Raw genomic sequence first — 4,526 nt, 5'->3', positions numbered from 1 at the left:
TAAAATAAAACTGTGAAAGAAGACGATTTTTTTAACTGAAAGTCTACCACGTCCCCTTAATCATGTTATTTAAATAAAACAAATATTCAATTTTAATTCTAACTTCTTCCTATTTAATTATTTAACACTGTTTTATAATTATATAAATAAAAAAAGTAGCTCAAAGTCATATACTGCTGCACAAATCGCCGCGAATTGACTAAAAAAAATCAACAGATTGCCGAAATAATATTTGATTATTGAATATAAGCACCTGAACCTTTGTATTTAATGGTTTACAAGTGATTGCAATACGTTTTATATGCAATTACAGACTGCCGTACGTGGTGAAGAATTTGTCATTCATTTTTACACCCTTATTTAATAATAACGGATGTCGGCCGTGAACACTTGAAAACGTGATCTTGTAAATGAATGCATTATCATTTATCTTTTATGTTACCTATATAAATTGCATTTGAGTAAATTTGAGGCAGGGAAAAAAATATATAGATATAACTATGTCTTTTATCGTTTTCTGTTTATTGTCATGACATTGTCCGTTAATTTTATTTTTGCCAGACTCATGCGTTTGACTTTCCATCTTTATTTTTTAATGTGTCTATAATTCGAGAGCCTTTTGTAAAAAAAACTACATACCAGAAGCCTTCGTTAAAAAATAAAGTTTGAATATTATAGCAGAAAAAGGCTTATATAAATTCATTCAAATTTATATTTGAAATAGGATAAATAATCAAGAAAATGTTTATAAATACGTCAGACACTGTACTTAAAGTACATTTAAAGACCAGGTTACATATATATTACATGCATACAGCATAATAAAGCTGGTTTAATTTGAATGACTATCCATTAGGGACATTTTTCGACGATAATTAATCAAATCTGACAAGTTTAATTAAAAACGGAAAATAATTCTTCGCCCGTAAACGATTTAACGTTACCGTACCCTCTTTATTTTTGTTGCATTCATGTCGCATGTGTGTCGGCAGTGTCAGCGCTTCTAATAGCTAACTTATTTTACATAAAATCGTTGACATGGTAGAAGGAAACTATAGTATAATATAAGCTGAGCTGGAAATTGCAATTGGTGAGTAGAAATGAATATTTTAATACATGTCTATCAGAATAATCATTGATTATGGATCATCACCCAAGAATTTGAAGGAAAAATGTTCACATTTGTTAAATTTGTGCATACAGGTATGAATCGACGTTCCAATACTCCACACTCTTGGATAGTAGCCTGTTCAAAGGCAAAGTAAGAATTTGGGCTTGTTAAATAATTGTTCCTGTGATTGGACCCCCCCCCCCCTTTTTCATGTTTTTTGGAAGATCAATGCATGATTTAAAAAGTTACATATAAACTAGTATGGTTTAAACCTCCTTTTAAAAATGGCGGGATCCACCCCTGTTTATTGCCTAACATGCATTGACATGTGGGGTATTCACAATGGTATGGTTGTGCGGGATGGCCTATACAACAGTTACAAGACCTAAACCCCTGATCGAGTAATCCTATATATTGTATGTTAACATGGTTAATGTATTGATAACTGTCACGTCCTAAATTTGCATGAAATATTTGTCACTTTTTTTTATTAACCAATAACCAACCAATCTTCACATGTTACCATGTAGTCCGAGACAAGCTTGTCTGGCAAAACAGCCGTTTGGAGGTCAGAGTAATCTCAGACTAGTTACGACGATGATATACCTATTTATATAGCCACTGGTGGGTGATGTACAATAATTATAATTTGTCACATATGTGTTATGAATACCTTCAACATGTTCAAGGCTTGGGTTTATATATATGCAATAACCTCAAAATTGCCCGGGGCAAAAAAAAGAGTATATTGATATTGTGCCCTGACATGCCTGATTCCAAATGATGAGACGACATTGCGTCCTTAACAATAATTTTTAACACTTTTCATCTTTTGTGATAAGAAATTTAAGATTTTACCGGGTATGATTCATTATTTTGTTATAAATGATTTGTTATGCTCTAAATTTTGTAGAACTTAAATATATGTTATAACAAGAAAAAGAAATTATGTTGAAATTTTTATTTTTATCTTTTGTATATTAATTATTATTCACTGTCATGACTGTCATGACTAAATAAAAATTAGATCCCACGCATGCGCGGCATAGTTACTGTAAATAAGTGCCGGACACGTTATCATCAGTATGTTGATGGATTATAAAGAAGAAGAAGAATCTTATAAATACTATTTGCTTTGTCACCATGTCACGTTGGTAGTAATATTCAACAAATTCTATTTTAAAATAAAAAAGTATTATAAATTGATCACAACAAGTATAGTGCTATACAATGCTATAGCCTCTATTAGACAGTAACCCTTCAATGAAGTATACACCTAAGAAAACATTGATGTAGAAAGAGAGAACATTTTGTTTTAGAAATAGAACCTCAAAAAAGGGTTTTATTCTTCTTCTCATAAGGGACTTATCAATTAAATTGTATTAGTCATATATTCATTTCTTTACATCATTAAACTTTGTTGTCAAGCAAATTATGATTGCTAGTTCTTCTTGTAGATAAATTATACAAGTTTATATATAATAAATACTTTATTCTTAATGTATGTTTTTTTTGTAGATAAGATATCACATTGGTTTGAGCATGATTCCCAGCCAGATTATGAAGCGGCATATATCATGTATATCAATGTATATATAGGAAATATATAGTGTCACTAAGTTACTCTCATATGGTACCTCATTTGTACCTGTAGCTATAAATTGTGAAATGGTGGATTAATTCATAATTTTGTGTTACTTATTGGTTTGGAAATAACGTTGATAGAGCTAACAACATTATGTCATGATGTACAGTTGATGGGATGATCTGATTGGACAAAAAGAGAATTGTGAATTGAACAAATAGCAAACTTACAATTCATAGAAAAAATGTAGGAAATACAATGTACTACATTACTTGGTGACAGAGCATACCTTTGATATATATATATATATATATTTGAAATAAGTAATATTAACAATTTGAAATAAAGAGAATTTAAAGTTTTCTAGGAATATTAGTAGTGCATCATATCTTAATTCCATGATTATCTTGGATAGTTATATCATTAAGAATAGAAAATTGGAATAATGGAAATTTCTAGTTTCAGTGAATATCAATCATTGTCAATACTAAACGTGCAGCATCATGATCATACATCATCTGATTCACCTTGGATAATTATTCATTTGAAATAAGAATTTGGATATAATAAGAGTTTCTATGCTGCCATTGCTATTGTTGGCTACATGTACCACCAGGGAGTGTTAAACCTCCTTTACTTTCCATGAGGGTCTGTCACGGTCCATCACTATTGGTTAGTGTCATATATATGCATGATGATGGAAGTTTTTACCAACCTAGACAAGCTTTAGTTTACAGCCCTGGCATGGTTGTTGGTTAGAGTCGAATGACAGCTTGCTGTATAGTTATAATAGTCTGAATGTATCTACATGTATTTTAATAATCTTCTAAATTACTGTTCATTCTGAAACTGGCATTTTATAATAGTAGTCAAACATATTAAACAATACATGTACTTCAAAGTATCATTTTATTTTGTCTCGCCTTACACAAAAGTCATGAAAGTTGGTTGTATACAAGAAATTTGTATTACAGTCTTGGGGTGATGATGTAAGCTATTTTATAGAGCTTTACATTTTAAAAGCTAAAAGAGCTGGATGTTTCTTGTCTTGTATTCAGATGCTAGTAGGTAATTAATATGTTATGATGTTTCAGTTTGCCATTATATGTACATTGCACCTGACCCCATTTTCATGGTTCAATGACTGCATGTAAAATATACTGTTACTTAATCAATGAAATGCTCTTTTATACTGTATATTTTATATATGTAATTGGATACATTTTATTGTATATGAGTATCTTGAAAGATCTACTTGTCTATCAGGTTGGGTTGACCTGACCTTGACCTTCATGGATAATTTAAGTGATTAAGGTTATTTCAGTTTGATACAATGTTAACATGGTTAGGTTTGTTTCTCAGTTTATACTTCCTAATCATGCTAATAAAATTGACACTGGAAATGGGGAATGTGCCAAAAAAGACAACAACCCAACTTCAGAGCAGACAATAGCCGAAGGTCATCAATGTTTCTCATAAGCTATAAGCTACATTGTACATGTATAGGATCACTACTTTTGGCATAATTATGGAATAAATGTAAGTTGTACATGTTTGACATTTTTGAATGGCTTATTTCATCTGACAATGACACCATTTTCATGGTTTTTATGTTTAGTCTTTTTCTCTGTTTCTATGGTTACTATAAACGTTTAACCATAAATTTGGGGTATGGAAGAACTGTGAAATTCAAAAATTCATGAAATTCATGAAATTATCTGTCCTATATATCTGTCTGGCATGGTTATTTTGACTGGACTTCATTTTAATGGATTATTGATAATGTAAAGTTTATGTGATACTTATAGACTAGTAAAATCTTCTTATTTC

General features: G+C 30.6%; 1 long non-coding RNA gene across 1 annotated transcript; it reads left to right on the top strand.

Annotated features, from left to right (window-relative positions):
- Positions 1 to 703: 703 nt before the first annotated feature.
- Positions 704 to 3,597, top strand: LOC143056818 (uncharacterized). The gene is made up of 2 exons (XR_012972526.1): positions 704 to 1,090; positions 2,630 to 3,597. It is a non-coding gene; the product is annotated as an uncharacterized LOC143056818 (long non-coding RNA).
- The last annotated feature ends 929 nt before the right edge of the window (positions 3,598 to 4,526 follow it).

Source organism: Mytilus galloprovincialis, chromosome 13 (assembly GCF_965363235.1).
Source record: "Mytilus galloprovincialis chromosome 13, xbMytGall1.hap1.1, whole genome shotgun sequence".
Classification (NCBI taxonomy): domain Eukaryota; kingdom Metazoa; phylum Mollusca; class Bivalvia; order Mytilida; family Mytilidae; genus Mytilus; species Mytilus galloprovincialis.
Note: the sequence above shows the minus strand (reverse complement) of the source record. Positions and strands in the feature narration are given on the sequence as shown.